Here is a 20371-nt window from a genome sequence, read left to right on the forward strand (position 1 = left end):
ATAACTTCAGTGCCCTTGCCACAACCTTTTTAACCCATTTTCAGTTACCCATAAGGTACGAAACATGAACGGAACTTCTTACTAATTTTAAGCAGACGACAACCACTCACATATATGATCATATTCATGAGTGGCGACGTCATCGCCGAATGGTAAAAACATATGTTCCTAATCAGCTACTAGCTGAATGGTTTATTAAGTCATTGTTACCTTCTATTACAGAAGATGTGGCTAAGGGGGGAGTTGTCACTGAAGAGCAAGTCATTGCTCGTGTGCAATATCTAGACTTGATCTATACTCAGTCTGGCATGCTCTATGACAAAATTCCTGATGCTCCTAGACCAGAGTTTTCCATTCCTCCTCCTCCTAAATCAAACAAAGACTCTCATGCTGGCGATGGCGTGATAGGTACTACTAGCACAAAAACCACAAAGGCTACATCTAAGAAATCTCGTACGGTTTCTGGTCAAAATGCAAATGAAGAACTTCTTGCCTCGGAGGTTAATGCCATGTCGACCGACAAAGGCAAAGAACCAAAGTAGCCAGGGGGCAAGAAGAAAGGGAAAAGCAAAAAGAAGAAACAAGATGATTCACCTCCTGAAAAATCTTCTGCAAACCCTTCTAGGGAAAAGAAACCTAATCAGCCATGTCTCATATGTTATGAGGACCATTGGACGAGATATTGTCCATATAAAGTTGAGGTTAAGAAGCTTTTTAAAAAATCAAAAACCTCAGCGATATTGACTGATCCATTTCCAAACCCAGAAACCAATCTAGTTGCTAGCGAAAATGCTTCCCCATCCCAAGTGCTTATGTTGTCCATTCCGAAATAGCAAGATGATGCTTTGATATCGACAAGGAATAAAGATTACGGGAATCCACAGCTGTCGAACAACAAGGCTGCAGATCAACCTAGTAGTTCGACAACAACTTCAACCGAATTTGTGCCACCCATCGTTCCTGAGCTAACAATAAAGTTTCCAAAGGGATTAGTATACAAATTGACATTTAATCCTCGTGCCTGAGTAGCACAAAATTATAATATAGTAGAGGATCTAGCCCAATCCCCGTCCGCTATGTTGACACTTGAAGTACTGCAAAATTTCCCCGCCCAAAAGTAGGCTCTATTATCAGCAATAGGTGGGATTGACTCAAAAGATTCCAATCTGGTGGCCTTTAATCATAAAGTATTTGAACCTTAGTGTTAGGACTCCAATATGTATCATTTTGTTATATACTTTCATATCATTTTACTCTCAAAACCATAAGCTCCAATGTCTTTTTCATTCACTATATCCTAAGGTATATGGAAACCTTCTCTTTATTATATGATTAATCTGTCTTACATTTAATTCCATAATACTCTTATATTTTATCAATTATTGAAGTGCATTGTTGCTAACACAAGTCAAAGATCGCAGATAATATATGCCTTATTGGGAATGAGCGGTCGTTGCTGAAACAGCTGAAACAGTCAACTCCGTTGCTGAAACAGCTGTCCCGTTGCTGCAACAGCCAACGCAGTTGCTGAAACAACCGTCAAAGCACGCAACTCCCGCTATGCGTTTTGCGATTCTGGAAGAACTTTTTGTGGATAATAGCAGCAGCCAGAAGATACGGTTACCTGAATCATCTTGAAGATAGCATCTCTGTTGTCTCGGTTGTAACAGTATCTCTTTTTAAGAAAGAACAGAATAGTTTTGTTTAGAACAGAATCGAGATCTCCGTTCTTGTGTAAAATTGTAAATGATGCCTCCTCTTTAAAAAGAGGAGACATCATCATTAGAAGGGATCGATCAAATTGTAATTTTTGAGAACAGCATCGTGTGAGACAGGAGCTAGTCTCCTCTTTTGTATGTACCAGTTTTCTAGACAGATGAATAAAGACCTGTTTTGAGCATTCCAGTTTAATTCTTTCTCTTGGGGAATCTTGTGAGAAGGAAAGGGCCCGCCTTCCTCACAAGATTCACCCCTTCATTCCTGTAGTTGTTCATTTCTTATGTATTTGCGTTGTGTTTGGTTCTGTTGCTGAAACACTAGTTACATGGTTTGTGATACTCTGTTTCTTAGCGCTACATGTATTGATTGCACGAGTGGATGATGAGAGCATGTGCTGAAGATCCCGGTACAGAGGGATAGGGTCTTGCTCCATTGATTGCTTTCTTTTACTTGCAGTGTGATTAGAACAGAGAGGCCAAGTGCTGAAGATTCCTGTTCCTGGGAATAGGGTCTTGACCTTTCGAGATTACTTCTTTTGCAGTGTGATTAGTGCCAGGCGGCAGGTGCTGAAGTTCCCACCAAGGAATAGGGTCCTGTTCCTGCTATAGTTGAATGATTTCTTTCTTTATACATTTATTTTCCTTTTGCTGTAACAGAGAAATCGTGTCTGCTATAAGTTAATTGACTTCAGCTTTAATTAAGTAGACTGTAAATTGATAGATTACTGAATTTAACAATTGTGTGTGATTTTCTTTTACTACAACATTGAACTGCTTTTGAAATTGAGCACATACAGTGCGCTATTACCTTTGGAATAAAAAGACCTTCTCGGGTTGACAATTTATGTGGAGCTCGAATTGTGAAAACAATTAAAGCGACCAACATTTTGGCGCCGTTGCCGGGGAAGGTAATTATAGATTTCAAAAAGCATTTATCTATTTTTTTCTAATGTGCAGGATTGTATGAGAGGACGAGGAAACCAGAAGAAAAATAACCGCGCAGGTGGCAAGGGCTGGGGAGGACGAAAAACGTTTATTGACGAAATTGTATCAAAGGCTGAATCATCACAAAGACTGAGTTCTCGGAAGTCAAAATTTCAGCGTTCCCCTCAGTCAGATTACAGAACAGAAGAAGTTGTGGGTCCTGAACATACAGAAGAAGTTGTGGGTCCTGAAAATACAGAAGAATCAGCAGGCAGCGCTGAAGAGTCAGAGGAAAGTAACAGAATAGAAGAACATATCGAGGAGATAGTAGAAAGCGTTGGACGACCGGTAGGAAATATTGAAGAATCAATAGAGGATTCTGACGATCGAGAAAGTGCAGTAGGAGGACCAACAATGGAAGACAACAATGATAATCTCCTCTTTGGAGGAGGACGTATAGGTCCTGAAGAAGAAAGAAGGGATGAAAATTCTCTTTCTACCTTGGGATTTCCCATCAGTGATCTTCCTGCAGGAACAATGAAAAATATCCCATTGTCTGCCCTACCTAACTTTCATGGTTTATCTACTGAGGATCCTGACGAGTTTCTTTTTGAATTTGATATTTTATGCAGAAGCTATGATTATGTTACTAATGCTCAAAAGTTGAAACTGTTTCCAGCCACCTTAAAAGGAAATGCCTTGAGATGGTTCATGAGCCTTGGGAGCCAGGTAATCACAACATGGGAGCAAATGAAACAAAAATTTCTGCTTAAATATCAGGACTACTGCCGGACAAGAGAGAAGAAGGATGAATTATTCAATATGGCACAAAAATCGGATGAAAGCTTGGAGGACTACATCGAAAGATTGCAATACAACATACAAAGATCCGATCATCCAGATATAAGTAAGGAAATTCGTAAAACAATATTACTTAGAGGGTTAAGGGATGATTGTTTAAATATGTTAAATATGCTTGCTAAGGGAGACATATCTAAAGAATCATATGATGAGATTTGTGAACTTGCTAAAAGATGTTCTAGGGGAGCTGCAAGAAACAGAATAAGAGATTCCACCTATTCAAGGGTACAGAAATCAGCCAATGGAGGAGCAACAAGAGCAGAGATAGGTAATTTGCTTGAAGAATTTAAAACCGAAATGCTAAGTTCTTTTGCTTCGCAGATTGACACTTTGCAGGTTAAGAAGAAGCAGGCTGAGGCAGAAGCAACTCTGGCTGTCTACTGCCCGAAATGTAGAGATAAACATCCACTAAGGGAGTGCCCAAGAGAAAAATTACCAGTTTGCACCCTTTGTGAGAAAGATCATGAGACAGAACAATGTCCATCTCTACCGGGGATAAAAGCAGCGATGCAGCCAACGGAAGAAGAAGCTGAAGCCGTCTACCTGCTAACTCAAAGAAGACAATGGCCATCTAAAGGGCAAGGTACGAATTCTGGTATGCCATTTAATCGTTGGAATAATCATTCAGCTTTTGGCCAAACAAGCTACCCCTCCTTCAACCAAATGCAATATCCACTTTTCAATCAAATGAGCTTCCCACCCATGCAAATGCAAAACCCTCCCTTTGTTGATCCTTCAATGTGGACTCCTTGGCCTCCACAGCAACCACCTCCTTTCAATCCTTGGAACCTAAGTTGGAATAATCAATCATTTCCATACCCAAATCAGATGCCTCAATTCCAACAATCACTCTCTCTACCATCAAATGCCCCACCAAACAACCAAATGAGACCCCAACTACCCGCGCAACCAAATCCTAACCCCAACAATAAAGCTGTGCAAGTTATTGAAATTCAGAATCAGTCTATATCCCCTACTATGCAATGTAATGATATTCATTTGAGATCTGGAAGAGTAGTAGAGCCTATTATTGATGATATAACTGATTCAGATAAAAATGAAACCGAAAAGCAAAAAGAAGCTCAACCACCTTCTAACAAAAATACTGAATCAACAGAACCTCCATTCCCCGAGCGTTTGGTTTTAACCAAAACAACTGAAACTCCTGCTTTTAATTTTATGGGGGAATTGCAAAATTTGTATATTAAGATTCCACTTTTACAAGCATTAAAAGATGTACCAATTTATGCCAAAACATTAAGGGATATTTGTGTGAAGAAACCTGGTAGGAAAACCAAGGATCCCCTTACAGTACATGTGATGGGAGACTTGTCTGCATTAATGTCTGGAAAAACCCCTCCTGTAAAATACGGTGATCCTGGCCATCCTACTGTTACAGTTTAGATTGGTAAAGCAGTAATCCCCCGGGTTTTGGTAGATTTAGGTGCAGCAATTAATATAATGACTCTGGAAACTTCACAATTGCTACAGCTGAATAACACAATCAGAGAAACACCCACCATTTTAGAGTTAGCTGACCGTTCCACAATTAAACCAGAAGGGGTTGTCGAAGACCTGCTCATTTCAGTTGAATCCTGGAAATATCCAGCTGATTTTGTTGTATTGCAAACCAAAACAAAGCTGGGGGGACATCCCTTAATTCTAGGAAGGCCATGGTTGGCCACAGCTGATGCATTTATAAGTTGCAGATCTGGTTCAATGACAATTTCTAATGGTTATGAAACAAAACAGTTAACTCTTTATCCTCACGCTACGCCAGTAGTTAATAATGAAGATTCTTTATGGATGGATTATGATGATAATGCTGTTCAGCCGATTCTAACTATAGGACAAGCTTTAACTCTTAAGGACAATACAGAAGATGAAATAATCAATAATTTTATTTGTGAACCTTCTTCTGTTATTGCTGAAACACACAACCAATTGACTGCAATTTTCGAAACTGATATGCAAGAAAAGATTGAACCTGAAGATTCATCTCAAACTTTAAACACGATCCCATCTAAGAGCGTAACAGTTGAGATTGAGCCCGGTAAGACATTAAACATAAATCCTGATTTAACAGACACTGAAACAGAGCAGCTAATGAAGCTATTACACAAATATAAGGAGGCATTTGCCTGGGATTACACGGACATGAAAGGTATTTCTTCTGAATTATGTACTCATAGAATTTACATTAAAGAAGGATGCCGACCTGTTTGTCAACCCCAAAGACGGATGAATCCTAATTTACGAGAAATTGTTAAAGAAGAACTTCAAAAATTGCTTAATGCAGGGTTTATATACCCCATATCTGACAGTGAATGGGTTTCCCCGTTAGTAATTGTTCCTAAGAAAAACGGGAAATGGAGGGTATGTGTTGACTATAGAGCTTTAAACAAAGCTACCCAAAAGGATCACTTTCCCTTACCGTTCATTGATCAGGTGTTGGACAGTCTTGCAGGGAAGAAATTCTTCTCTTTTCTAGACGGATTCAGTGGTTATAATCAGATAAAAATTGCGCCCCAGGATCAAGACAAAACCACTTTCACCAGTCCTTGGGGAACTTTCGCCTATAGAGTTCTCCCATTTGGATTATGCAATGCACCAGCAACCTTTCAAAGAGCTGTTATAGGAATTTTCTCAGATATGCTGAATGACTGTATGGAAATATTTATGGATGATTTTACCCCCTATGGTGTGTCTTTTGAAGAGGGATTACAAAACCTTGAGAAAGTACTAGAAAGATGTATTCAAGCTCACCTTTCCTTAAGTACAGAAAAATGTCACATGATGATGAGTGAGGGAATAGTGCTTGGACATTTTATTTCAGCTCTAGGTATTCAGGTAGATCCATCTAAAATATTAGTCATTCAGAATCTTCCTATTCCTAAAACTCAAACTGATGTGAGAAGTTTTTTAGGACATGCTGGTTATTATAGGAGATTTATTAAAGATTTCTCTAAAATAGCTTCTCCATTGTTTGTATTGCTTATGAAAAATGCTGAATTCAAGTGGAATAGTCTTTGTCAAAAAGCTTTTGAAGAACTGAAGCAGCAGCTGTCTACTGCTCCTATTTTGAGGGGGCCTGACTGGAATCTTCCATTTCACATATCTTCTGATGCTTCAGACAGTGCTATTGGAGCAGTCCTGGGACAAGAGGAAAATCATCTTCCTTATGCTATATACTTTATCAGTAAGAACATGACCTCTGCTGAGCTTAACTATACAGTTACCGAGAAAGAGTTCCTTGCAGTAATCTATGCCATTAATAAATTCAGACACTATATTACTGGTTATCCTACGTTTGTGCACACTGATCATTCAGCTATTAAATACTTAATGAACAAATCTGTCACAAATGCTAGAGTTACCAGATGGCTATTACTATTGCAGGAATTTGATATTACAATTATAGATCGGCCTGGTAAAGAAAATGTGGTGGCTGACTTTCTTTCACGGTTAAAAACTGATAATAATATTCCAGTAGATGATAGTTTTCCTGACGAATATTTGTTTGCAGTTTCTGCTCATTCCCCATGGTATGCAGATATTGCTAACTACTTGGTTGCAGGAAAACTACCAGCACACCTGTCATACAGGGAAAAAAGAAGAATTGTTCAACAAAGTGCCAGGTATAGCTGGATCAGCGGATGTCTCTTCTATACTGGGCTTGATCAGGAGATTCGAAGATGCATTAGAGAAGATGAAGTGTATGACATACTCAAAGCTTGTCATGATGGTCCTTGCGGAGGCCATTTTGCTGATAAAAGAACAGCGCATAAAATTCTGAGGATGGGCTACTATTGGCCCTCATTATTCAGAGATGCAAAGAAGTATGTAAGAGCTTGTGATAGCTGCCAGAGAATGGGTCAACCCAATCATAGAGACCAAATGCCACTAAACCCCCAGGTAGTTTCTGAACCATTTGAAAGATGGGCCTTGGACTTCATAGGACCCATTAACCCTCCATCCAATCAAAGAACCTATATATTAGTCTGCACAGACTATATGACTAAGTGGGTGGAAGCCAAAGCACTTATTAGAGCCAATGAAGAGGCTGTTTTGTCTTTCTTGTTTGAAGATATTTTCACTAGATTTGGAATCCCCAGAGAGCTAGTTACTGATGGAGGACCTCCATTCAATTCTCATGGTTTCAAATCTACTCTCCACAAATATCATATTCAACATAGAATGACCACACCATACCACCCCCAGGCCAATGGGCAGGTGGAAAGCACAAACAAAGTTTTAGAGGCCATTCTAACTAAAACAGTCAAGGACAACCGAAAGGATTGGTCCCAAAGGCTCCCTGAGGCATTATGGGCTTACAGGACTACTTGGAGAAACACTACCGGTTTTTCTCCCTATGAATTGGTTTACGGTAAAAATGCTATTTTTCCTGTGGAATTTGAAATTAAAACTTTAAAGACTGCCTTAGCTGTTAATCTTGATTTGAATGATGTGCAGACAGCTAGATTGCAGCAACTTTTGGAGTTGGATGAAAAGAGATTGGATGCCATTCACCAAACAAACATGATTCAACAACAAAGAACGAAATGGCATGACAAAATTATCAAACACAAGCAGTTCCAAAAAGGTAATTGGGCCTTGCTGTATGATTCTCGGTTTGAAAATTTTCAGGGAAAGCTACGTACACGTTGGCTTGGACCATATGAAGTAGAAGATGTCTTTCCAAACGGAACGGTAAGACTTGTAACAATTGATGATGCTAAAACACCTCTACTAGTCAATGGCCATAGGCTCCGTTTATATGAACGCCCTGTTTCTAAAGAAGATTTCAAGACTGCTTGCATGACTGATATTCATTATCTTTTTCCAGGGGAGTCTTCTGCTCCTCACAGCACTTAATTTTCTGCACTATATTTTTTTTTTAGTAGTAGATTAGATTTAGCACTAATAATCCCTGTCAAGGATTGGCATATTACAATTGAATTTTGCAGATTCTGGAAAGGCAATAAGAAGGACAGATTCATCCTGAGAAGATCTGGAGTTTTAATCAAGAAGCTCTTCCATTCATTTTACCCCTTTTTCCTAAAAAGGCAATATTCCCCCATACCCACATTATTTCTATCACTCCCACCACTCCTGAAACATCCTCCTTCAGTCAGTATTTTCCACTCCTTACTGCTGAAATAATCCCTTACCATTCACAGACCTAAATCAGTTATCCCAATTCTCTGATTTTTCCCGTTGCTGAAACACCTGTTTTAGCAACGTAACACCAGAGTTTTCCCGTTGCTGAAACACCTGTTTCAGCAACGTAACACCAGAGTTTTCCCGTTGCTGAAACACCTGTTTCAGCAACGTAACACCAGATTTTTCCCGTGCTAAAACACCAGATTTTTCCCGTTGCTGAAACACCTGTTTCAGCAACATATCATTGATTCCACTCGTTGCTGAAACACCTGGTTTAGCAATACATGATCAATTTCTCCGGTTGCTGAAACACTTACCTCAGCAATGCATTGTTCATTTTTCAGTTGCTTAAATAACAGTTTCAGCAATTGATTATCATCAAAGTAATATCCCTTCTGGTTCTTACAGAAGCTTTCTGGTTCTTCACAATACTCCTGGTGAAAATTATTTGTCATATGCCAGACTCAGTTACACCTTCAATCCACAGACCCTTCCATGATCACGCAAGGCTATTGCAACCGACACTTCGAATTATTAATTAAAGGTAAAGTATAAGGTATATGGTTTTATGTAATTCGGTTAAATCATATTAAAGGAGAGGATTTCATTTCATAATGATTGCATATCTCCCCACGTCCAATCATAATTATACCATACGTAAGGGGGGGAATTCCAAAAATGGAATGATTATTTCGCATGCACCAACCTGCCGCCTGTTATCGTATCCATTTTTGCCGTCATTTAGACTTCGCAGCCATTGTTGCAACAACTAAGTCTGATCAGGGTCTGAGAATACTGAATTGTGCCTCTGCGGAAAAACTCAGAGCTTTAGCCATGGGAAAGGCGGCCATTAGAAGTGAGCCCGGCTCCATAAGTCTTCTACAGTTCTTTCCGGAAGCATATCAGATCTTCCAACAAGCAGGGTGGACAGCATATTTTGAAAGGTTGGGAGATTTTAACGCAGAAGAAGTATTAGAATTCGCACAGAACTTTGAAGGCAATTTCTCAGTGGTCCGGGGGTTCGCATTTCAGTGACAGAGGATGACATAGTTCAGGTATCAGGGTTGCCAGCTGAGGGCATTCGCTGGTTCAGCAGGAAGACGGTTGTTCTTAACGCCCAACAAGACTTTTTGCGCCCGGACGAGCAAGTGGAATCTAGAGGCCGCGGGGTCAGTCTGCATTCACTTCCTCAACCATGGCCATCAGTGGCAGAATTCGTCAAACACTACCTCACATGCGAAGGGCGTTATCAGGTAGTGTACAACCACGACTTTGTTCTGCTGAATCATTTGAGAAATGGAAGATTGGTTAATATCCCTTATTATCTGCTTGGTTGTATTAAGAACATGTCGTATTATTGTAAGCAAGCCAAAACTCCCATGACATCCCTTACCCACCATCGCTTATGTCAGCTGCTAATACAGAGGGGTTTTGCTCAGCAAAATCCTCCTCTGCAGGCCCTACCTGAAATTCCTTCGCAAGCCCCACCTGAAGTCCCTTTGCAAACCCCACCCGAAACTCCTCAACAAGAGAAAACGTCCCAATTGTCTGAAAATCCTCATGAAGAACAACAGGAGGAAATCCTGAATTCTCCCGTCAACCCAACCCCGAGCTCGCCACAGTTAGCAGAGCTAACACCCTCTATTATTCCTGTCCCTAGTGACGACTCTCCAACACCCCCTTCTTCACCCATCAAGAAAAAAAGGAAAACCCCAGCAGTCACAAGTTCCAAACCACGGACAAGGTCCACATCCCAAATTCCTACCTCTCCGCAAAACCCTGTCCTGAAGAAAAAGCACTCCCATTCAAGAAAAAGGAAAGGCAGCGATTTTGCTGCCTTCCTACCAAAAAGAAAGAGGACAAAGACTGTTGAGGCAGAATCTACCTCCATTTTCCCTAACCCTGCCACTATTGTATTGAAACCCTTATCCCCATCCCGAACTCCTCAGCCGGCTTCATCCGAGGACACAGTCCCACAAAAATCAGTACCTCGGGATAATACGACAATGATTCTGGATCAAGAAGTGACTGCTCCACAAGAACTAGTCACTTGCCCCGCGACTGTAACACAAGAACCAGTCACTAAGGAAGAAGAATACACCAAGCAGGTTGATGAGGGGAAACGCCCAGTGACTGTCCCACAAGAACCAGTCACTGAAACAGAGGAATTTACGAAGCAGATTGTTAGTGAAGAATGTCCAGTGACTGTCCCACAAGAACCAGTCACTGAGGCAGCAGAATTTACAGAGCAGGTTGTTAGTGAGGAATGTCCAGTGACTGCCCCACAAGAACCAGTCACTGAAACAGAGGAATTTACGGAGCAGATTGTTAGTGAAGAATGTCCAGTGACTGTCCCACAAGAACCAGTCACTGAGGCAGCAGAATTTACAGAGCAGGTTGTTAGTGAAGAATGTCCAGTGACTGCCCCACAAGAACCAGTCACTGAAGCAGAGGAATTTACGGAGCAGATTGTTAGTGAAGAATGTCCAGTGACTGTCCCACAAGAACCAGTCACTAAGGCAGAAGAATTCACAGAGCAGATCAATACTGAAGAATGCCCAGTGACTGTTCCACAAGAACCAGTCACTAAGTCACAAGAACACAACAAGCAAGATGATAGTCGGAAATGCCCAGAGATTCAAATGTCAGAACTAGTAGCTGAGGAACAAGGATTCATTCCTGACAGAGCACGAGGACTATTTACTGTGGTATCAGAACTAGTTTCTGACAAACAAGAATCCATTCCTGGCATAATGGATGAAACACCAGAGGCACCCATTGTGGTGCAGCAACCAGCCACCACTATGCACCACCAAAATATTCCAGCAGAAACAACTAGCATACAAGGCCCACATACAATGGCATCCCTACTACAGGAAAATGAATCCCTGAAGACTGAAATAGAAGCCTACAAAGCTGAGTTAGCCATGGCTCGAGAAGCTTTTGAAAAAGAACTCAATCTCCATACATTAGCACAAGTAGCCTCAATGCAGAACAGGGAAACATGTATAGAATATATGTGCAAAGAGTGTGGCATTATTTATCAGAATGCAGGCTATAAAATAGTTGAAATTTCACTCCCTGAGACAATTATGACAAAGGAAACACAGGAGGAATGCCCCACTGCTCCACAAGAACCAGTGGGACCTCCTGCGGTGCAAGAAGAAGAAGAAGAAACCGAACAAGAGATATCTCATCCCTTGGGGACAGATGCAGCAATCCCGGCAGAAGAAACACTGCCAGAGCACACCACTATTGATTTAGATATTCCAGAAGAAGCAACATTGCCAGAACACATGATTACTGATTCAGATATTCCAGCTGAGGAAACATCACCAGAGCATACTACTACTGAAACAGCTGTTTCGGCAGAAGAGACACTGCCTCAGCACACTACTGGTGCACGTATTCCAACAGAAGAAATAATGCCTCAGTGCATTTCTTCTGAGGCAGCCACACAAACAGAGGAAATAGCGCCCAAGCCTACTACTTCTGTTAAAAAGACACAGACTCGGCCATGGGACCCATTGGAACAATTCAACAGATGGAAGAAGGAACATGCCGAGAACCAGGATATAATATTACAACAGCATAAGTTGCAATGGCAAAACTTTGTATACACTAACTGGGAGAATTTGGAACAATTACTGCAAGAGCACAGGGAATATAAGAAGGAAGCCAGACGGTCTAAGGAACGGATAGCCCTGATATTTTCATTGGTGCGGAAGTTGATAGTTACACGGAAACCTTCTGTAAACTATGCTCTTTTTCTTGCTGAACGATTAGCTTACTTTCAAATTAAATCAATTGCACATGGTAGACCACATGAAGTACTGACTTCAGAAAAATTTGTTGAGACCTTCAAGGAGGCCCCTGAAAGCGACCAGCATCTGCTGTGCGAACTCTACTTGCATAATGAAGCCATGCCTGAAGAAAGAAGAGTTAATCTTACTCCAATTGCAGGAGATATACAAATAAGGGCATTCGCTTCATTCTTGTCTAATCAGCTCACTTGGCAGACTGCGTTCAATACAAGCAGTCATAATGAGGAGAATAAACTCCTGTGGATTAGGCCAGAGCCGGTAAGCCCAGCCATGTTCATAGCACAGTACTATGAATACTTGCAGAAGCCAGGTATGAGCGAGAACATAGAACAATTACAGGCTTCCATCCTTTTTAATTGTCAAGAGCATATTCGACTGAAGGGTCCTGCTGCACTGAAGGCCAATGATCTCTTTTGGCAGCAATCAGATAAGGAAAGACAGGATTATCATCCTCTTAACCCTCTCAATTTTCACGCTGCATTGTATAGAGTCCCTAAGTATGTCAATTGCATTCAGCATTGCGGAGTCAACTGGATTGGGTATCATTTCCGTTTTCCCATCTTATGGCTGCCGTCAGAGAAATATCAAAATCATTACCTGTTGACTGACGAAGAGGAAGCCTCGGCATGGCAACGGTTACAGCTCAACAACGGATTCCGAGCTCCTACAGACGCCACTTTCTCCAGCTACTGCTTGAGTAATCTGCATTGCCAGTCCCAGTACTCAGACTCTGATTCAGACGAAGGGGTTGCCTGAGGACATGCAACATTTTTAGCTGGGGGGGATGTTAGGACTCCAATATGTATCATTTTGTTATATACTTTCATATCATTTTACTCTCAAAACCATAAGCTCCAATGTCTTTTTCATTCACTATATCCTAAGGTATATGGAAACCTTCTCTTTATTATATGATTAATCTGTCTTACATTTAATTCCATAATACTCTTATATTTTATCAATTATTGAAGTGCATTGTTGCTAACACAAGTCAAAGATCGCAGATAATATATGCCTTATTGGGAATGAGCGGTCGTTGCTGAAACAGCTGAAACAGTCAACTCCGTTGCTGAAACAGCTGTCCCGTTGCTGCAACAGCCAACGCAGTTGCTGAAACAACCGTCAAAGCACGCAACTCCCGCTATGCGTTTTGCGATTCTGGAAGAACTTTTTGTGGATAATAGCAGCAGCCAGAAGATACGGTTACCTGAATCATCTTGAAGATAGCATCTCTGTTGTCTCGGTTGTAACAGTATCTCTTTTTAAGAAAGAACAGAATAGTTTTGTTTAGAACAGAATCGAGATCTCCGTTCTTGTGTAAAATTGTAAATGATGCCTCCTCTTTAAAAAGAGGAGACATCATCATTAGAAGGGATCGATCAAATTGTAATTTTTGAGAACAGCATCGTGTGAGACAGGAGCTAGTCTCCTCTTTTGTATGTACCAGTTTTCTAGACAGATGAATAAAGACCTGTTTTGAGCATTCCAGTTTAATTCTTTCTCTTGGGGAATCTTGTGAGAAGGAAAGGGCCCGCCTTCCTCACAAGATTCACCCCTTCATTCCTGTAGTTGTTCATTTCTTATGTATTTGCGTTGTGTTTGGTTCTGTTGCTGAAACACTAGTTACATGGTTTGTGATACTCTGTTTCTTAGCGCTACATGTATTGATTGCACGAGTGGATGATGAGAGCATGTGCTGAAGATCCCGGTACAGAGGGATAGGGTCTTGCTCCATTGATTGCTTTCTTTTACTTGCAGTGTGATTAGAACAGAGAGGCCAAGTGCTGAAGATTCCTGTTCCTGGGAATAGGGTCTTGACCTTTCGAGATTACTTCTTTTGCAGTGTGATTAGTGCCAGGCGGCAGGTGCTGAAGTTCCCACCAAGGAATAGGGTCCTGTTCCTGCTATAGTTGAATGATTTCTTTCTTTATACATTTATTTTCCTTTTGCTGTAACAGAGAAATCGTGTCTGCTATAAGTTAATTGACTTCAGCTTTAATTAAGTAGACTGTAAATTGATAGATTACTGAATTTAACAATTGTGTGTGATTTTCTTTTACTACAACATTGAACTGCTTTTGAAATTGAGCACATACAGTGCGCTATTACCTTTGGAATAAAAAGACCTTCTCGGGTTGACAATTTATGTGGAGCTCGAATTGTGAAAACAATTAAAGCGACCAACACTTAGTTACCAGCTCAACTCGCTTTCCTCATCCAAGTGAAAGCCCTCAACAAAACTGTTCATTGAACAATTATTGATGAGGGGGCATCTACTTGCATTATGTCAATGAGTTGCTAGAAAAATTTAGGATCACCACCCTTGTCAAGATCATCAACGACATTAAAAGCATTCGACGGATGAACATACACCCCGTATGGGATTTTAAGTAACTTACAAGTTGAACTGGGGGGCAAAACAGTAGAAATTGACGTCGAAGTTATCGATGGAAACCTCGATTACAATATCTTACTAGGAAGGCCCTGGATTTATGCCATGGCTGTTGTTGTATCAACTTACTTTAGAAAGATTGCATTTCCTTTCCAAGGAGGAATTACGATCGTTGATCAACAAACCTTTCTCCCCAACAGTTCACAAGTTACAGGAAGCATTCCAATGATCCATGGAAGCTCTCATTCGCTTCAAAATGTCAGAGTAGGCCTACTGAAAGACCCTACCTTGATGGGTACTTTTTCCCTACCGCCTCTGAGTAATCTGGCGGAAGTGGCAACAATAGGAACCTGCAATATGATATCTTCCATTCAAAAGATTTCCGAACATTTTGTTAGCATGGATCATCAACAGGTTTTGCCTCCAAGCCCAATAGAGATTTTGTAGCAATCAATTTTCTCAGCCTGGGTGGCAAACCCAAATCAACGCTCATCGAGTGTTTGGGTAGATAGGTCAAAGGAATATGGCACCTCTTTAGATCCTTGGTCACATGTACATTTTACAGACAAAGGAATTATTCAATCGATGATGATAGGAGAGACACCATGGGAATATTACCACCATACTTCCCATCTTCCGGATTACAATGAATATTATTCCAACCACCTTGATCATCCTTCAGTTTTTGATTTTCTATCAAATACTGTAAATACGGTGGATTCTGAGCGAAATCTGTCCAATATTGAAGAAACTATTGCCATAAATATCTCGATCAAACCTAATGTTGTAGAGAATATTCATGTTGGAAAATCTTGTTCTTCTTTAGAACTTGAAATATATTGCGCTCTCTTTCGTGAATTCAGAGATGTCTTTGCATGGTCATATGAAGAAATGCCAGGCATTGACTCAAGCATAGTTGAACTCAAAATCAAGATGTATCCAGATGTCAAACCGGTACGACAATGACTTTGGCAGGTGCACCCGAAGAAAGCCGTTGCCATCAAGGTAGAAGTTGAAAAACTTTTACATGCTGGTTTCATTTACTTGGTTCCTCTAACTGATTGGGTATCGAATATTGTTCCTATGATGAAAAAGTAAGGAATGATTAGAGTGTGCGTTGATTACAGGGATGTAAATCAAGCTTGTCCAAAGGACAACTACCCTACACCCTTCATCGACCAGATAATTAATGAATGCACCGGATGCGAAATCTTTTCATTTATGGATGGATTTTCTGGGTATAATCAAATAAATATCCGCCCACAGGACCAGTCGAAGACTGCATTTATATGTCCGTGGGCCACATTCGTGTACCACAAATTACCTTTCAGTTTAAAGAACGCAGGGGCAACCTTTTAGAGGGCTATGAATTATGCCTTCCATGACATTAAGAACATCATTCAACCATATCTCGATGATTTTCTGGCTCATTCGCGAAAGCGGACTAATCATCCACGACATTTGAGAGCTATATTTCTATGTTGCTGACACTACAAGATACGAATCAATCCACACAAGTGTGTGTTTTCTGTTGGTTCTGGTCATTTACTTGGCTTCGTGGTTTCTAAGGACAGAATTCGACTCGACCCATGTAAGGTTCAGGCAATCATCGATATGCCTCCACCTTCAAATTTGCTTTAGATTCAGAAACTCCAAGGGAAAGAAAACTTTCTAAGGAGGTTCATTCCAAATTACGCCGAACTTGCTAAAGGTTATACGCGTCTTTTGAAAAAAGAAGTACCCTTCAACTGGGATCAGGTTGTGCAAGCTTCCTTTGATGCTCTAAAGGAATCCCTAATAAAAGCATCATTAATGTACACTCCTGATTATCAAAAGGACTTTAACCTGTATCTAGTTGCAGCAGATACAACCATTGCAATGGTTTTAGTTCAAGAAGAAAATGGAATTGAACATTCTGTCTATTATTTAAGCCGAAACTTAAATGATACAGAAAGCAAGTACTCCTATGTTGAAAAGTCGGCTCTTGCAGCTGTTCAAGCGGTACAGAGATTTTGACACTATATCCTCTTTCGCAAAACTACCATTTTATCATATTGCAACCCTATGACTTACATTCTGTCGCGTCAGTTACTTGGGGGGAAATATTCAAAATGGATAGCTATTTTGCAAGAGTTTGATTTGGAATTCGTAAAATCCAAATCAAAGAAATCTTTAGTTTTCGCGGAGTTGCTATGCGACTTCCCATCATCATCCAACGATTCAACATCCAAAGAAACAATCATGGATGAATCTTTGTTTCTGATATCGTCAAGCAATCCGTGATACGGAGATATAATCATCTATCTCCAAACCCAAACATACAGGACTAATACCTCTCGCTATGAACAACGATGTACTCGATACCAAGCAAAAGACTACATGATCGTCGGTGATACGCTTTACCATCATGGTATCGATACAGTTCTGCGAAGGTGCCTCACCCATGAGGAGGCCGAAAAAGTCCTGAATGGTTGTCATTCAGGCGCGTGTGGGGGGCATGAATCTGGTTATGCTATGGCACAAATTATTTTATGAGCAGGTTACTTCTGGCCAACAATGTTCAAATATTTCATAACCGCAGTCAGAAGTTTCCATGCTTGTCAAATCTTTGACCGCAAAACCAGAATACCACCCGCACCTTTGCAACCAATAGTTGCTGTTGGGCCATTCGCCAAATGGGGCATAGATTTCATGACATGTAACCCCACTTCGGCCAGGGGGCATGGGTATATCATAATCGCAGTTGACTATTTTACGAAATGGGCCGAGGCGATGCCTACATTAAACAACAGTGGCGAAATGACTGCTCTTTTCTTTTTCAATCATGTAGTCTCTAGGTTCGGTGTTCCACAGGCTATAGTCACAGATCATGGATCACATTTTCGCAATCACATGATGGTCGAATTGGTTGCCAAACTAGGATTGTCCCACGACAGTTCTACTCCGTATTATCCACAAGCTAACGGATAGGTTGAGGCCATCAACAAAGTCCTAAAATGCATGCTGCAAAGGATGATTGGAGTCCACAAATAGAGTTGGCACCTAATCCTGTACTCAGCCTTGTGGGCATACAAAACCTCGGTAAGAAATGTGACCGGGTTTACACCCTTTCAGTTGGTGTATGGCCTAGAAGCTGTCTTACCAATTCAATGTGAGATTTCATCTCTCAGGCTTGCAAGCGACCTTCTCCTCGGAACTTCAGAGGAAGAGGCTCATTTCTTGGAACCAATCCAATTAGATGAAACCCGTCGTGATGCCGCCTTTGCTAATGAAGCCCATAAGAAACGAGTTAAGGTGCAGTTTGACAAAAATGTCAAACCTCGTGTCTTCTCAGAAGGTGACCTGGTCTTGCTTTATGATCAGGAATCCGATAAATTGGGAGCAGGTAAGTTCCAATCTTCGTGGATGGGTCCCTACATTGTTAAATGAGTGTTAGCAAAAGGAGCCTATGAGCTAGTAGATTATGATGGAATCCCACTGGCACAACCCCAAAATGGGTTGTACCTTAAGCGTTACCATGCTTGACTAAATGTAGTAACCCTTTTGAGGAACAATTGCGATGAGTGATTCTATTAGCCATCTTCTTTAAAATATCATGATTGAAAAGTTCCAAACCTTACCTGGAACTAGTTTCTATCCAAAAACATCACTCATTTCTCAAAAAACAAGTCTCCTTTAAGCTCTTTTCATCTGACTCATAAAATATGAAAAGATTGCTGAGCAATTGACCTCTCCAGCTCGTTAAAGCGATTAGAAGTGCCATCCCTCCGATAGATTTTAATCTTTTTGGACCTGAGGGATTATTACACAAAAAGATCAAGCGCTTGTCTTGTTCGGCTTGTTAAAACTATCAAAAAGTCATCCCTTTCGTATTATTTTATACTTTTTCGGACTTAAGGGATTACATTATGAAAAAGGACCAGTAGATTTACCTTTCTGTCCCTTTTAGACTCTTTAAAATTGAAAAGGACCGAGTTATCTTTGTCGTTAAACTCGTTAAAACAATAGCGACAAACTTGTCCATGCAGACAAGAGCGAGTTTCACTGTCGCTAGGCTCGTTAAAACATAGCGACAGGTTTGCCCGAAGGGAAAATTACAGAACAAGCATATGTTATCCTCCTTAAGCTTGACAAAAATAAAGAGGTACTAGTCAGCAATGACTGGGGAAAAAGTGGAAGAAAACTTGAATAGCTTCATTGGTAGTAGGTCGCTCTTGAACATGACACTTTCACTCCGTCACCATGATTGAGTCGGGTTGGGTTATTCTGTTCACTAGTCATATCACCATTGGTTCGCCATACCATCCACCTTGGGGTTAACACTACCAATCCATTTCAGTGTCGCCGGTATGTTCAAGAGAAGTCGCTCAGAGAATTCACCAACCTAGCTAACGTCTCATCCGCTGCAATACCTTCACTCTCCATTTTCCATGACTGCCACCCTGAACCTTGTATCATCAGATCGTTTTCACCTCGGCAAAATCATTTGCTCCATTCTGTGTTGTAGATGTGGGATTCATTAAGGCCCTCCTACGATGGGTCATTTCTTGTCGACATCAGCTCATTATCCAAGAAGTTGACTTAGGAACAACCCTTTCAGTACTTTGAAGCTTGCATGCCTCAATGGCAAGTTTCTTAGTTCCAGCGACAGGTTTACATCAATGGCCTTCGACCGGAAGATTTTACGTGGTGTTAGACATCAACTCATGTATTCACACCATGTGAATTGTACTGCAGTACCTTGAGGGTCATCATCATTATCGACGATTTCTCTCGCACCTGTTAACAACTTACATCATTGGCTGGTAATCAGGCGATATCTTTCCATGTTCGACATCAGAACATCTTTTCACATGGATCGACTTGTACTTCAGGCGAAGATTGAATGAGTTTTAAGACCCCAGATCTAGTTTCATCCGTCCAGGCTGCGATATATTCAGGAAAATAAAGAAATCAAATGTACATCATTGCTGCACAGATAATCATCCAAGCTAAGGGATGATGGCTCTACCAGAATCATCAGTTTGCCACACAGACGATTGTCTGTCCTATGTACATGAAAATGAATTTATAAAGCTGAGCATGGGAATTCCCACCTTAGCTAGATCATGAAAATATTATGAAGATAATGTATTGTATTGTATCTTATTACAGGTCACCTTCCAGTTCGAAAAACCTCGGATCCTCATTATAAAGCATTTCACCCGACATCAAAAGATTTACGACCTCATGCTTTAGGGGGCAACTTTTATAGACATATTTGGGCACTGCAACCCCAATCACATATGTCCATAAACCAAGGGCTTATAAACCCCTAAAAGTGTTGTTTCATACCCTAAAGGAACAAGGTCAGCCGATTACATCATCTCCTAGAAGTTCTCCATGAAAAACTACTCAGAATTGGTCAAAACTGGACCATACAGACTGCTCCATGCATAGGGTGTTATGCATCTCACCTATTACACATGGGGGGTGCAATGCATACTGGA

This window comes from Pinus tabuliformis, chromosome 9 (assembly GCF_031772625.1).
Source record: "Pinus tabuliformis cultivar Carrire ecotype Pingquan chromosome 9, CPIR1, whole genome shotgun sequence".
Lineage (NCBI taxonomy): Eukaryota > Viridiplantae > Streptophyta > Pinopsida > Pinales > Pinaceae > Pinus > Pinus tabuliformis.